The 16,939-nt window shown below is 45.9% G+C and overlaps 1 long non-coding RNA gene across 1 annotated transcript in view; it reads right to left on the reverse strand.

Annotated features, from left to right (window-relative positions):
* Window positions 1-1,206: 1,206 nt before the first annotated feature.
* Window positions 1,207-16,939, reverse strand: part of LOC138972638 (uncharacterized) — a 21,024-nt gene continuing 5,291 nt past the window's right edge. The window contains exons 5-6 of the long non-coding RNA XR_011457694.1: window positions 12,444-15,995; window positions 1,207-4,191 (exon numbers count right to left, since the gene is read on the reverse strand). This is a non-coding gene — a long non-coding RNA (uncharacterized lncRNA). The remainder of the gene's footprint in view (window positions 4,192-12,443; window positions 15,996-16,939) is intronic.

Raw genomic sequence — 16,939 nt, forward strand, 5'->3', positions numbered from 1 at the left:
CCCAAAGAATAATTCAAGAAAACAGCTAGGTTTGTTCTCAATGAGTCGAGTTAATGTCGTAAATACCAATTACCAGTTTTATTCGTCGTGATTTAAATGTTCTAGTAAAGAAAAGAAAATGAACAATGCTTTATCCTAGATTGTGAACCAGAAGACAGTCTTGTGTTGATGTGAAAGCCAGCCTGAATGAATGAATACATACAGATCGTCGCACTATCGTCACAATGTGCTCTGTGTGTGTGTGTGTGTGTGTGTGTGTGTGTGTGTGTGTGTGTGTGTGTGTGTGTGTGTGTGTGCATGTGTGTGTGTGCGCGTGTGTGCGTGCGTGTCTGTCTGTTTGTGTGTGTGTGCAGTGTGTGTGTGTGCGTGCATGAGTGCGCGTGTGTGTGTGTGTGAGTGTGTGTGTTGTCCCTCATCCAGACAACTTCTGCGCGAGCTTACATCCTGTTCGAAACTAGAACACAACTACGTCATTTGACCCATGAAGGTAGGCCTATCAACCTAACAAAACTGACTGACACACAGCACGCTAATACACGGGTACGGTTCCTGAGAAATAGAGCACCTTTTGTGTTCAACGGGGACAGAGCTGTGTAGAAATAAGCACAATGATCACAGTTTCACAGGCCCATGAATAAACATGTTTGAATGGTTTTGGCTCTGTGCTTCTCATTGCAGAGTGTATTCAGATCAGCTACGCGAAGAGAGGTAACTCGGTGACTTCCAATAGGAAAAAGTAAGGTCGTGGTTGTTTGCGCTCTTATCAGCTGTAGAGAGAGAAAAGACTAGACAAGACAAAACTAAATTTTTATTAACGCGAATAAGTTGCCTTCAAACCTGAACTGCAGTGTGCTTAAATCAAGCTGTTTGTTTCGAACAGTAGGGAAATACATGGCCTTTTTAGCAGTGAAAGATGTTTTAACATTAAACATCCTCGAACATTGCAAACAGCAATGCACCTAAATGCACCTGCTTAATTCTGTTCAGTAACTAGCACAGTTCACGATTCACGTACCTCTTATACCGTCGCTGTTTGAGGTAATTTGCATAAAATGATGACCGCAAGAACATTAACAATGATTTCTACAGACAGGGCAATGTATCTGCAATAACCAGTGAAAGCAATTATAGGCAAGCCACATCAATTTGTCACTTTTTTATTCAACCAAATTTCTGTGTCTGTACACAAAATCTCTCTCTCTCTCTCTCTCTCTCTCTCTCTCTCTCTCTCTCTCTCTCTCTCTCTCTCTCTCTCTCTCTCTCTCTCTCTCTCCTCTCTCTCATTTCCGTTCGGCTATCTCTCTCCTTCTGTCATTGACGAACAGACGCACAGACACACACGGACGATCTGTTTGTTTGATAGCCCCCTTCCACCACCCTCAACACAACCACACCCACTTCGTCACACCCTTTATCCCTCTCCTCACAATAAAAGGCGTATGCAGACATGCGCTTGCAAACACACAAGTACTTAAGTAAGCACACACACGCGCGCACTATCACACGTCAATATTAAAGTGGTATTTCCGATTTGTTTTACATGTAGATACATAAAACACTAATTTTACTGTGGTATATATTTATTACAAAGCACTTGGATAGGTACGAGAAACAATTAAACACGTGCATTTCTCTCCTTTCTGACCCTGTCGATCTCAATTCATGGCATCATCAATCAGTTACACAAAATAGCCTGATCACTTGAACACATGATTTTAATAGGAATAAGCATGCGAAACTAAACTGAGCAAAACAATTATTGCACCCATTTTCGTACCCCAACTAAAACGTTCATTCCTGTGTCATTTTATTCACACTTTATATGCCATTTAAGGCACTTCACTGGGCTGTCTGGCACACTTTTCGGTACGTGCGTGCCACCAGCATTCAACGCATGCGCTTAACAAAAAATAAAACCGCAAGTTCACAACTGATCAGAGAAGCTGACTATCGAACTCGATCATTTAGACAAAAGTGCGTGGAGGGTTGCATGGTTACCTTTCTATTACTGAAGACTGGTGGCTATGCTCCTCTAGGTACTTAAACGACAGGTAATCTGTAAGATATATTGACAATTTCATGCGGTACGGTTCGACACCTGGAAGCCAGGACAGTACTTATCTAAACGTACAGCTGTCGTCGAATTGTGGAATACCACTTGATGAAATATGGAGAACAGAGATCATTTAATAAGGATTGCACATGGCTATTTGCTTGCTGTTGTTGTCTTATCATAAACCTGAGGAATACTCCTGGCTAAAAAGAAATCTCAAATCATCCCGAGAGCTTCTTCTGTTATGGATTTGAACTAGTGTTTGGTTACTTTGAATACCTTTGCAGACGAGTGTCCCTTGAACTTCTTGTGGTCAAATGTACCTGTATGTTTGTATGCTGTTTGTTTCTTTCTTTTCTCTTGTTTTTTTGGTTTTTGGTTTGTTTGTTTGTTTGAGGAAAGGGGAGTGTGCGAGTGTCCCTGTTTGGTTGCTTAGATTTTTTTCTCGTTTTTACAACAGCTTTTTAAAAGTGGCGTTTGAAACTGAGATGCGTTGCATGCCAGATACCAAACATAAAACACAGCAGATACCGGGGAGTTGTCGACACATTTATTAAACATGAGTACTGTCTGTAATAATGATCAAGCACCCACACACACACTCACACACACACACACACACACACACACACACACCTAGACACACACACACACACACACACACACGCACACACACACGCACACGTGCAAATACTTGCAGAGTGAATGACAGGTGCCACATTACCAACAGTATCTACAATAATATATACTATGCATAGACATGGAGAACATAAGCAAGTATAACATGATTACCCAAATTCCATCTGCAATCACCCTGTGAACTTGAGAAAAATAAATAAAATAATTGTTTGTGTGTACATTTTCTTTTTTCATATCTCCTTTCAATCCCACAGGGTACGTTTGGTCAACGAGATCGAGAAGAAGACGAAATAACACAGGGTCACTTTTGAACTAGCACACACAGTTCTGCACAAATAAATAAAACAAGTCGCTTTAAACGAAATGAATACATCTATTCAATATGTGGGCTTTACATAATGAAAATGATCGCACTGCTTGTTTTCGACCAAGACTAGTAAATTATAGGTTAGCCGACACCAGTTTCAGTGCTTACAATTTTACTCCCACCAACTAAACCATGTCAACCAGCTCAAAAACTATTACATGGCGGCATACTAACATAGGAAGACACAGTTACATAATCTTTAGGTATACCAAAGTAGATATACCCCAAAATGCATTCCTGATATACAGACGAAACATAGGCAAATAACCAAAAGCTAAAAGGTTCTTGTTTTGTCACCAGCAGATCTGCTATAGTTATTTTTTTAAATGATTGAGCTGACCATGTTCGGATACAAGAGATCTTTTCCCCATAGCATCTCTTTCAAATGTGTCGGAGAATTATCAAACACAGGTCTTCTTGGAAAACAAAGGAAGGTGAAAATATGTTATCACCTGATTTGGTGTGAGTGCTGAGTTTGAATGACGGATTCATTTCCCATAATCAGTTTGCTGCTTGTGCACTCTGTGTTGAGATTATCATTACTGGCTTATAGACTGAAGCCAACAAGAAAAGCGACCCTGTCAAAAAATGTGAAACGCAATAGTAAATAGTTATTCAAAATGTGCTGGACCTACAGATTAAAGTTAAAGTAATATTTTAAGGCATGACTTTAGGTTCGTTGCTGGAACATTATTTTGTTTGCCACAGAGTATTGGACTGTACTCAACTTAAAACAAAAGAACAGGACACAGAATCCAAACGACGAGACGCACCTTGTCATTTTTGTTTTGTTATGATTATTCAATTTTATTTTACTTTATTTTCTTGGGGAGTGGGTTCGGGTTGGCGAGCACAAAGAACATTCATCTGTTTTTCATTTTAGTGTATCTCCCCTAACGCTCTGCCTGCAATAAGCGATGCGTGTTACCTCCCCTGACTGTAATCAACCCACGACACCTGAATTCTAGCCTTCCCAGCATTTTCCTTTCAAAGTGAACATCTAAGGAGTGCGGCCAGTGTGTTTGGAAATGGTTGTCAGTAAATCCTGGAAGGCTATCTTATGTGTGCTCATATAATAATTTTCAGATGCAAATATATAACTGCTTGCTCTACAGTTCCTACAATCTGTCACCTCCTGTCACGATCGGGTGACAGAGACCAAGAAAGTGTCACTCAGTGGAGTGCCAGTTCTTGGTCGGTTATGATAGAAAGCGCCTGTGCGTGATATTGGACACAGCAGAGTTTGCTGACAGTGCTCCCGAGCACGGATGTTTTGAAACGCACGAGCTTCACAGTGCGGGTTTCTGCTGTCATAGAGCTGACAGGTTTTTCGCTGACAGCGCACACGGGATTTTCAGGGATTGAGTTTCTCGTGTCTTTTTTCTGCTTGGGGAGGCAAAATTGTGTATAGCTGGACTGGTTTTGTGACAAGGTCAGTCACGTGTTATTTGGCTAGGTTGTCTGACAGAGACACGAGTACGGGACACTTGACACCCAGCGGCAGAAGGGGAAGGATCTAATACACAGTTTCTAGAGTATGATGGTTTTTCACCGAGTATTATATTCGGCACTCTAGGGGAACTTCCACTAGCTATTCCTTTTCTCTGCCACGTATTTTGCTGAGGACAAGTCGTCAACATTCCTTCGTCGGCGATGGCTTTCGCATAAGGATTCGACAAGGGGTTCTGGAGGTTTTTGGTCACTGTTGACGAACAGAGACTGTTCCAGGGAGGAGGCGGACTTTGCTTCCATTGAGAGTACAATCATAGGCTTTTGAGGTAATAAATCATTATTTAACGCTGTTGATGAGTCTGTGTTGTGGAATGAAATACTCTCTGTTGTTCTTTCCAGGTTAGCGCATAATTTACTCTCTGTGACGCTAAAATACTAATCTGTATATGGTTTTTGCAGATAGGGAGAGAAGGACGGAAAATGACTGTTTTGTTGTTGTAAAAAGTCCGTTTTGTGCAGGCCCACGTGCTCGATGAGATATTTAAAGATGACATGTTTTAAGGTGGTGGGTGAGGGGTAGCTGACATGTTTAGTGCACCGATGCTTTCTGTTTGCAGCCTTCGTTCGTTCGTTCGTTCGATCCGATTCGTTCGTTTCGAGTTCCTGTAACATCTGCACGGCTGACTTTGGCGGGACCTGTTGAAGCTACGCTAACCAGGAGACCGGCTAACCAGGAGACCGGCTAACCAGCGGACCGGCTAACCAGCGAACCGGCTAACCAGCATACCGGCTAAGCAGCAGCAGCAGAGATAAAGCTAAGTGCACCATGTCGTACGCACCCCGTTGACCACCGTTGTCTTTTCGTATCTGTGATTTCATTGGAGTAGTGACAACGTGGGGTGTGGACACCTGCACGAACTAGAGCTTTTCGAACAGAACATTCTCATTTAACTATATTTACACGGGTTCAGCGTGTTCCTATAATTTTCTACATACTACTGGCATTTTGTCAGTGAACACTGGTTTTTTACGTGTTGAGAACGTAAAAGGAACATATTTTGAGTGAAGGCTCGAGGGAGGTGGAGAGTTTATACATAAACAGGCGTCTGAAACTTATACTTTTGTTGACTCTATTTAATTGTATGACTGCGAGAGTGGATCGTGGTGTGGTTAGTTAATTAGTAGTAATTAACCGGTTCATAATCACCTTAAGTGATATATTGAAACGTGACACATGGGGGCCAAGCCGGGATTTACTCAGTTAATTTCCAACTGATAAAGACCCACCAATTAAGGATAACTAAGAGCAGATAATCTCGTCAGTGCTCGACTTATTTTCTGCTTGGTGCTACCCTTTTTTGTATAGTTTTGATCATATACCACACCTTAAGCGATTCACATCTTGCAGGAAATGTAAATTGTAATTTGTGAGTTATTGTATGCGCTAACTGTGATTACTTCCCTTTCCTTTGTTTGTGAATCTTTGTTGTTGTACGTTCAGAGTTTTCCGTTGCAGAGAGCTGAGCAGGGTTAGCGGATTTGTTATTCGTTTTACTCAGTTTTCTCTACATTGTTGTTTCGCATTCTGTAACAGGTTACATTTCTATAGTCTTGTTTTACTTGGATTTTTCTCCATATTTTGACTTTGTTGGAATTTTGGGGGGGAAGGGTCCGAGGACTTCTGTCCTAACCAAGGCTGTGGGAGACACTCTGTTTCACCGCAAAAAGCAGCCGATAAAGTAGGCCACGGCTGTGGGAAACACTTTGTTTCACCGCAAAAAGCAGCCATAAAGTAGGCTACGCGTTTTGTTCTACACCGTTTGGATTTTTCTTCTGCATTTTCCGGTTGCTGGATTTTTGTATCCACCGCTTTCATCACCGCGTGTTCTAGCTATAGCTGCGTTAGACTTACTTTGGTAATAAAGCTTTGCTAAAACTAACCATGGCTACAGGGGGATCTCCGACGAGGAGAATAACTTTCGAGACTCCTGGCAGTGAGGAACAGACAGAGCGAGACGCACGCGTTAGAGCGCGTAGTTTGCTTAAACGCAAGGAGCTGGAACGTAGGGAAGACATAGAGCGACAGACGAGAAAAGAAGAGCTTGACAGACAAGAACGACAGGCCGAACGTGACCGACAGGACAAGAAAGAGAAAGACGAACGAGACAGACAGGAAAGGAAAGACGAACGAGACAGACAGGAAAGAGAACGGAAAGACGATCTTGACAGACAAGAAAGGGAACGACAGGCCGAACGACAGGCTGAACGTGACAGACAGGACAAACAGGCCGAACGCGATCACCAGCTAGAACTAGCTAGGCTACAGGCCGAGAAAGGTACGCTTACTCAGGCTAGCGCGCCGACATTTGTTGCCGACCGTACGAGACTGCCGACGTTCGACGATGACAAGGACGAGCTCGACGACTTTTTACGCCGGTTTGAGCGCATTGCATCCGACCAGAAGTGGGAAGAGGCCACGTGGGCTAGCCGCCTTAGCACCTGCTTAAAAGGACGCGCATTGCAGCTCTACAACGCTTTGGAGGACGACGAGGCGAGAAACTATCAGGCACTAAAGAAGGCGTTACTCCAGCGCTTCAACCTGACTGCGGAAGCCTACAGACGACGTCTGCGTAACAGCAAGAGACTGAGCGGCGAGCTGAGCCATCAGTTTGTGGCACGCCTTAATCTCTACCTGCGGCGCTGGGTGGAGATGGCCGAGAAGAACTGGACCGTCGACGACCTTGCCGACCTCATAGTCATGGAACAACTGATGTCCAGCCTGCGACCTGAGGTGGTGACCTTCGTGCAGGAGCACCAGCCAAAGACTACTCAGGAGGCAGCCGACTGGATCAGAGTACACGAGGACGCCCAGGCAATCTCCGGCAAATCTTCAGGCTCACGGCCAGGAAAATCGGGAAATTCGGGTTCTTCAGGACCCAGGGACGGGAAGGACGATCAGGGACACAAGGGATCGAGTTCCAGATCTGACATCCAGTGTTACTACTGCAACAAGCGGGGCCACGTGAAGAAGGACTGCCACAGGAGACAGGCTGACCAGAAGGGCGTACACTTTGTTGGCAGTGAGGAGTTAAGGGACGTCACGAGCTCATGCACCATTCCACAACTCTGCGTTCCGTGCTCCAGGAAACATTTCCAGCCCCACTGCAACGTCTACGTTAACGGGGTGAAGGGCGAAGGTCTGCGGGACACAGGGGCAGACATGATAGTGGTTCGGGCGAGTCTAGTTCCAGCTATGGCCTACACAGGAGACAGCATCAGGGTGAGAATGGCCGAGGCATCTCACGCTTACGACTTGAACACGGCAGTGATCAAGGTCGTAACCCCGTTGTTCACGGGGACCATTGTGGCCGTCGTCATGGACGATCCTCCATGCGACTTGCTCATTGGAAACCGGGTTCAGTTTGTGGACGGCGTCACCAGGGAGGTTCCCGTTTATCGGTCTCCCGACGTCATTTCAGTGCTCACGCGGGCACAGGCGGAGCGAGAGGACAAACCTCTCAAACCCCTACCTGCTGCACGAGCTGCCCTGGGGAACGTGACCCCCGCGCTTCTCGCGAAGGCTCAGGCATCTGATCCGACATTAGCGACTCCTCGGGAGCACGCGAAGTCGGGGAAGGTGAAGCTGAGCGGGAAGCATGGGAGGTCAAGGTTCCTCAGGGACAAGAAGTTGCTCTACCGTGAGTTTAGCAACCAAGAAGGTACATTCAAACAGGTTGTCGTGCCTCGCGAGTTTCGCGAGGGTGTCATGGCAACGGCACACGACTCGATTCTGGGAGGTCATCTTGGCACCAAGAAGACCACGGATCGTGTCTGGCGCCACTTTTACTGGCCAGGCATCTGCACGGATGTCCGACGTTTCTGTGCGTCCTGCGATAAGTGCCAGAAGGTGGTTGCCAAAGGAAGGGTGAGGAAGGTCCCCTTAGAGAAGATGCCGCTCATCGACGAACCCTTTCGTCGGGTCGCAGTGGACATCATCGGGCCCATCTTGCCTGCGTCTGAGGACGGAAACAGATACATTTTGACCATGGTGGACTACGCTACTCGATACCCAGAGGCGATCCCTCTGAAATCGATTGAAGCCACGAGAGTAGCTGAGGCTCTGGTTACTATGTGGTCCCGGCTGGGAATTCCATCAGAGGTACTCACCGACAGAGGCACGCAGTTCACGGGAGGAGTGATGGCGGAGGCAGCACGACTGCTATCACTGGAGCAGCACTTTACCACTCCTTACCATGCTCAGTGCAACGGACTGGTGGAGAGGTTCAATGGCACCTTGAAGACCATGCTGAGGAAACTAGCTCAGGAGAAACCACGCACGTGGGACAGGTACATCCCAGCATTGCTTTTTGCATACCGCGAGGTTCCTCAGGAGAGCTTGGGTTTTTCCCCATTTGAGTTGTTGTACGGCAGACAGGTACGCGGTCCCATGGCTATCCTGCGTCAGGCTTGGACGGACGAAGAAGCTGACGAGGAGGTGCAGACGACAGCGACCTACATCGTAGAACTCAGGAACAGGATTGAAGAGACCTGCAAATTGGCTCAAGAGAACCTGGGAAGAGCAGCACAGCGTTACGCGCGAGGATTCGACCGCAAGGCACGACCGCGCAGCTTCAAGATCGGAGAACGGGTGTTGCTACTTCTACCTGTCAAACACAACAAGCTACAACTGCAGTGGCAAGGACCTTTTGAGGTGACAGCGAAAGTGGGCCAGAACGACTACAGGATCGTCATGAACGGGAAAGCACGCCTGTACCACGCCAACCTGCTGCGCGCCTACATAGAAAGGACTGCCTACGGGGAAAAGGACAAAGTGACAGAAGCAGTTGCTGTCGTGATGGACGAGACAACGGAAGAACAGGGAGGAGGACGTGTACCAGTTTGTCCGCTGGAGGCTAGTGAAGATCACACGGACGTGCACATCTCACCTGATCTTGGGGACGACCAGCAGGCGGACCTGCAAGAGATCCTGAAGGATGCAGCACGGGTCCTTACAGACATACCACTTCAGACGCATCTAGAGGAGTTTACCTTCGACTTGCTGGAGAAACAGCCAGTGAGGACGAAGCAGTATCCCATGCCTCATGCCCAGAAGGAGGTGGTCAGGAAAGAAATCGCCGACATGACGAAGTTGGGCGTCATCGAGCCAGCGAACTCTCCCTACAGTTCACCAATTGTGCTTGTGAAGAAGAAGGATGGACGCGTCAGGTTCTGTGTCGACTACCGGAAGCTGAACAAGATTACGGCGTTTGACGCGGAACCCATGCCTGATGTGGACTACCTCTTCAGTCACTTGGCCAAGGCCAAGTACTTTTCCAAACTGGACCTCACCAAGGGATACTGGCAAATTCCAGTTGCCGAGGAAGATCGCCCAAAGACTGCATTTACCACTCCATTCGGCCAGTTCCAGTGGACAGTCATGCCATTTGGTCTACAGAATGCAGGTGCCGTCTTCACTCGCATGATGAGGAAACTTTTGGAACCATTGAAGCGCGAGGACATCAGCAGTTTCATCGACGATGTGCTGATCGCGACAGAGACATGGACTGAACATCTCGACGCCCTGCGCGACGTGTTCGGAAGGTTGAAGGACGGAAATCTGGGAGCTAAACCGTCCAAGTGCTACTTGGGATTTCGGGAATTGTCTTTCCTGGGTCATGTTGTCGGCGAGGGATTGCTCGTTCCAGAGGACGACAAGATCCAGAAGATTCGGGAGGCGGAGCCACCGCGCACGAAGAAAGAAGTCAGGTCTTTCCTGGGCCTAGCCAGCTTCTACAGACGCTTCATCCCGCACTTTGCCGAAATCGCACTACCACTGACCAACCTTACCAAGAAACTACAACCGACCGTTGTAGTGTGGACTGAGGAATGCAGCTCCGCATTCAACACCCTGAAGAGGCGACTCACCAGTCAGCCTATTCTCCGACTACCAGACCTGAACAAGGACTTCGTGCTGAGGACAGACGCTTCAGGGAAGGGACTTGGGGCAGTGTTGCTTCAGGAGACAGAGGGGTTTTTGCACCCTGTTTGCTTCGCCAGCCGCAAGCTGACCTCGGCCGAGGCAGCGTATGCAACGGTTGAACGCGAGTGTCTCGCCATTGTCTGGGGCATCCAGAAGTTCGAAGCGTACCTGTACGGACGACCTTTCTGTCTGGAGACGGACCATCAACCTCTGCAATATCTTCAGGTTGCAAGGTTGGCAAACGCCAGACTTATGCGCTGGGCGTTGATTCTCCAACCGTACCAATTCACGGTACGCGTCATTCCGGGCGCCAACAATGTTGGAGCTGACTTTCTCTCTCGGGCTGTAGAGGAGAACATGACTGTGAGCGAAACCGAGGTTTCGTCTTGAAGAGGGGAGGTGTGTCACGATCGGGTGACAGAGACCAAGAAAGTGTCACTCAGTGGAGTGCCAGTTCTTGGTCGGTTATGATAGAAAGCGCCTGTGCGTGATATTGGACACAGCAGAGTTTGCTGACAGTGCTCCCGAGCACGGATGTTTTGAAACGCACGAGCTTCACAGTGCGGGTTTCTGCTGTCATAGAGCTGACAGGTTTTTCGCTGACAGCGCACACGGGATTTTCAGGGATTGAGTTTCTCGTGTCTTTTTTCTGCTTGGGGAGGCAAAATTGTGTATAGCTGGACTGGTTTTGTGACAAGGTCAGTCACGTGTTATTTGGCTAGGTTGTCTGACAGAGACACGAGTACGGGACACTTGACACCCAGCGGCAGAAGGGGAAGGATCTAATACACAGTTTCTAGAGTATGATGGTTTTTCACCGAGTATTATATTCGGCACTCTAGGGGAACTTCCACTAGCTATTCCTTTTCTCTGCCACGTATTTTGCTGAGGACAAGTCGTCAACATTCCTTCGTCGGCGATGGCTTTCGCATAAGGATTCGACAAGGGGTTCTGGAGGTTTTTGGTCACTGTTGACGAACAGAGACTGTTCCAGGGAGGAGGCGGACTTTGCTTCCATTGAGAGTACAATCATAGGCTTTTGAGGTAATAAATCATTATTTAACGCTGTTGATGAGTCTGTGTTGTGGAATGAAATACTCTCTGTTGTTCTTTCCAGGTTAGCGCATAATTTACTCTCTGTGACGCTAAAATACTAATCTGTATATGGTTTTTGCAGATAGGGAGAGAAGGACGGAAAATGACTGTTTTGTTGTTGTAAAAAGTCCGTTTTGTGCAGGCCCACGTGCTCGATGAGATATTTAAAGATGACATGTTTTAAGGTGGTGGGTGAGGGGTAGCTGACATGTTTAGTGCACCGATGCTTTCTGTTTGCAGCCTTCGTTCGTTCGTTCGTTCGATCCGATTCGTTCGTTTCGAGTTCCTGTAACATCTGCACGGCTGACTTTGGCGGGACCTGTTGAAGCTACGCTAACCAGGAGACCGGCTAACCAGGAGACCGGCTAACCAGCGGACCGGCTAACCAGCGAACCGGCTAACCAGCATACCGGCTAAGCAGCAGCAGCAGAGATAAAGCTAAGTGCACCATGTCGTACGCACCCCGTTGACCACCGTTGTCTTTTCGTATCTGTGATTTCATTGGAGTAGTGACAACGTGGGGTGTGGACACCTGCACGAACTAGAGCTTTTCGAACAGAACATTCTCATTTAACTATATTTACACGGGTTCAGCGTGTTCCTATAATTTTCTACATACTACTGGCATTTTGTCAGTGAACACTGGTTTTTTACGTGTTGAGAACGTAAAAGGAACATATTTTGAGTGAAGGCTCGAGGGAGGTGGAGAGTTTATACATAAACAGGCGTCTGAAACTTATACTTTTGTTGACTCTATTTAATTGTATGACTGCGAGAGTGGATCGTGGTGTGGTTAGTTAATTAGTAGTAATTAACCGGTTCATAATCACCTTAAGTGATATATTGAAACGTGACACCTCCCTTAAAACAATGTTTGCCTTATTGTGCCATGTCTGACTGGTTAAGTAAATGACAAAAGTCAATGACCAAAACATGTCTTTCCAAAGTGAGATTCCAGGAATCTGATTAGTGCTCATGCCATATTTCTCACGCAAAAACTGTGATCATCTATTCAAGGGAAGCCGAATAGACATGCTTTGAATACATATATATGATGAAGCTCAAGAATGGAAAAGAGAACTGTGTAAGGATGCTAACGATTTTGGCTCGAGTGTTTTTCCCAAAACGCGGACGTTTGCATGAAATTGAAGAAAAGGGGAGAGAACATCGCCAATGCTGACGCATGCTTCCTTCAGAAAAGCGACCAAACACAGTTAAAATTAGGAAAACAAATGCAACAAATGCCGATGTTGCATTATGACTCGCGCCTCCACGACGAAAGTAAAGTGACATACATATCACATATAGCAAGTTTAGAATGAAAGACTTGCGGTTCGGCAGTGCATAACACTCGCTTCTGGCTAGAAAAGGAGAGGAAAGAGTTGGGGAACGGTTTGAAACCGGGGGTGGGTTGGAGGGGGGTGGCCATGCTGTCGTTGTATACTTCATTCACATAAACGCGTGCTTTATTTATTATGCCACGAACAATACAACTGAGGAAACAAACCATATGAGATAACTGTAACTTAGTTACCAGTTGGAGAAATGAGCGCATAATTTATTATGCAATTCAGGAATCGTTCTTTTAAGGAAAGCAAACCTGACTCTTCACTCCAAAACAGATTTTTTTAAAGTTATTGAACAGCTATAATAACTTCATTTTGACTTAAATTACTGATACATCGATCCGTGTTAATCATCCATTTTGGTTGACAACATACATCTTCCATCGAAGTGCTTAATTATACTGTACTTTAGAACATATTGTCGAACATGCACACATTCAGCGTAAAGAAAACGTTTGAAAAGAACTTTCTTTATTTATTTATTTATTTGGTGTTTAACGTCGTTTTCAACCATTCAAGGTTATATCGCGACGGTTGAAAAGAACAGGACACAGACTCCAAACAGTAAGGCGCAAATAACTCATCAGTTTTCGGCATTCGTAAAGAATTTTATCATCTATCTTTCCTTTTGCTGTACCCTGTGTCTCCCGCAGTGCACCGCTTGCTGTCAGAGTTGGGTGTTACCTCCCCTGACTATAGTCTTCTCACAACAACTATTCGGAAGGCTGCACCGTAGCCGTCCAAACTTTTTATTCAACAATCTGTTGTTGTTTTTTTCAGACGGCCGTGGAGAGTGTTATACTAGTCTGTTTCAAACTGGCTGAAAACCACTATCGGCCCTCCGAGGTATAAGCCAGTGGAGAGAATCAAAATGTCGAGGACCAAAAGGTCGAGCGAGTGCAACAAAAGATCGACAACAAAAGGTCGAGGATAGAAAGGTCGATGTGATTGTGAACATCAGATTCGTTTTCGGTTTTGAGAATGATTATGAACTGGCACTTTTGGTGGGAACGGTTTCACTGCTTTATTGCAATCTTGTTTTCATACGCCTTACACTATCTATGCCGTAACAGTAACCTTTCGTGCCTCGACGTGATGATAAGTGCTTTTGAACGCCCTCACGGTATAACCATTAGGGGCATGTTCCCGGGTGGGACTTAAACAATATTTTTAAAAATTAAATTAAAAAAAACCACGGAGGAAACAGGGCCACCGCAGGGAGGGATGGTTGTCGCGCTCCAGCTCCCTTTCTACGAGGCACCCGAGCAGGAGGTTGGTGTCAAGTAACGTCATAGAGTTGGTTTGGAGACCCAGCTGGGCCATTATAGTGTCAGCGGTGGCAGTCAGTTCTGCCGTTGTGGATCTCTTTTCACTTAGGAGTGACTTGTGGTGCCGTACTGCCAGGGGCAAGTGCCTTGCCGTCTGTTAGTTTGTCTGGATGCGGTTTGGTTGTAAGGAGCCTTAGTTGCCACAGCCTCGGCCGTCTAAGGTTCTACGTGTGTCTGGAGGCACATTTGGTGAATGTAAATCGCTTGTAGAGCTGTGGCCTCTGCTCCCAAGTTATCAGAGTCTGGAGGCGATTTGGTTATTCGGCTTGCCTGGAGGCTTGTGCCTCAGCCATCCAGGGTGCCATGTCTCACAAAACTGTATGTCTGGAGGCACATTTTGTTTGTTTCCCGTCGCCGGCTGCTGCCTCGGCCAGGCGAGGGTCTATTGTCTTTGCTTTTTCCAAGCTGGGCGTGCTAGGAAGCGCCCTAGAACCAACTGGCGACAGAGGACCTGCTCAGGATGGTAGCCAGGGTCATCATCAGTTTCTCATTAAGTAATGAGTGGGGTCGGAAAAAGTCAGCAGTGCTAAATACTTTCTCTGTTCTGTATTGGACAAGGTCAGCCATCTCCTGTTTGAGGGCACAGCAGCCCTCAATCCCGAGTGGGAGGTGGCCAACTGCACCACATTGGCAGGTCACGTGGTCCCGGCAGATGCGGCTGTTGGCTGTGCGTAAGCTGAATTAAGGGAAGTGGAAGGTTGTGACCTCGCCTATCCATACTGTTTCTTTATTAAGAGGACAAAACAATTCTTGCATGATCATTCTTCACGTCTTAGTTCATCAGTGTAAAGTCTTTGGCAAAATAACATTCCTAGAAAGGCAGGATGACGTCACGTGGAACTTCATATCTACACTTGTTGACTTTAATGCCACCTTCCACAACCTCCGAAATTGTCTTTCGTGAGAAAATTAAAGCCTCTGCACACTGGGGAATTCTTCATCTTGTGAGATTTCTTCGGTTTTCGTATATCTGCACTTAGCCACCGGCCGAAAACTCTTACAATTGTATACATCGAAACAAGCAGCAAAAATGCAGGTAAACTGCTCTGTGCCTGCCTTGTATTAGTTGCAGATCCTGCAGATCCTAACGTCCGACACCTCACTCCATCAATGTTTGCGATATCTGACTCGTTTAGCAGGTCACATGAAGCATCGACGACCAAAACTTCTTGTTTTTCCAAAGTCACCCTCCAGGAGAGACTGAACGGTGCTGACGTCATGATTTGCACGTGAATGCCATAAACATCTACTTACAAGAAGCAGACATGACACGTTGACTCTACGGTTGATGAAGCTCGGTGATTAAATGGAGAAAATAATTGTTTCGCTTCATAAAAGATTACTCCTCTCCGATCTTGATTATCAATAATTTTTGAAATTGTTCTTAATTGTAGGGTCAAATTTGCCTTCCAGCAATAGTCTTGCGTGCATTAGTGTAGTGGGTTTGGTGTTCTTGTTACTCTCCTGAAGTTTGAAATATCTTTTAAAAGTCAGATGTTCAAACCCCCTTAACTGAAGCGGTATTCAGTATCAAAATATGTTACAGCACCGAGTTTCTGCTGTGTCCTGGATACCGATCGATGACCCGATTTTCTGAAGACTGTTTTTAATAATGCTTTCCAAGGATACACCAGTTTGAGCCACTTCGTCGCGAGTATTTGTCTTGGTTTCTGTTGTTGGAAGCATAGGAGTGTCGGGAGTTGACTGAGGGGCTTCTTGTTTGGCGTTGAGTTTTCTGGAGAAAGAAAAAGCACGCCGATTTACATATAAATACACAAATACACACGCAAGCGCGCAATCATGAAGATATATACTCACAACGCAAAATTCGGTGCACATTTTTAAATTTTGTGTCACAGACATAATGTAAAAATCAATGAATTATTAGTTCAAATACATTCACGAAGGCCATTTTCCTGAGGATAGCACGTGGATTTTAGCAGTCTACACATGGGAACGGCGTTACATTTTGCACGTGTATATTGCGATGTTTTTGACACATGAACCGTCTGTCGCCTAATTAGACATTTCAAACTTTACTCGGGGAACTTAACAACGATGGAGAAACGGTAAAAATGAAAATATATATTCAATAGGACCCGTATGCGTAACGTTACACACGGGTGAAATAAGCATTTCGAGAGAAGATGTCACGCTAACGTTTTGACAGTGCAGTTTAGATTCAGATGTACAATTCAAATGTTTGCTGGATGTCATATGTTTGCTGTATAAATGGCACATCTTAGCCACATGTTTGATGCATGTGTTCTGCGCGAACTTAGAATCCGGTTTCATTCTAGAATGGACCGGGTCCAGGTTGGAATTCTAACCCTGCGCAAGTACAGGGGTGCCATTCTAGAATAAAACCCGTGTTGCTGGTCCATTCTAGAATCGGCCGTGCGCAAGGTTGGAATTTGGGTCCAAGTTGGAATAGTCATTTCAGTTAGACTATCACACAGCCAAAGCCACAAATGTGGATTTTCTGTTTGTTTTTGTTTTTGTGTGTTTGGTTGGGTTTTTTTCTCGGGTTTTTTACACTTTACTCAAAGACATCGTGAATTGGGATTGTGATGTTCTGAAAGTGACTACGATTTTGAGAGACACTCAGCACTGATCGCTACGAACGGAAATTTCCGAACTGACAGTGTTTTGCCGATCTCGCTTGTAACTTTTAATCTT

This window comes from Littorina saxatilis, linkage group LG8, assembly GCF_037325665.1.
Source record: "Littorina saxatilis isolate snail1 linkage group LG8, US_GU_Lsax_2.0, whole genome shotgun sequence".
NCBI classification, from domain to species: domain Eukaryota; kingdom Metazoa; phylum Mollusca; class Gastropoda; order Littorinimorpha; family Littorinidae; genus Littorina; species Littorina saxatilis.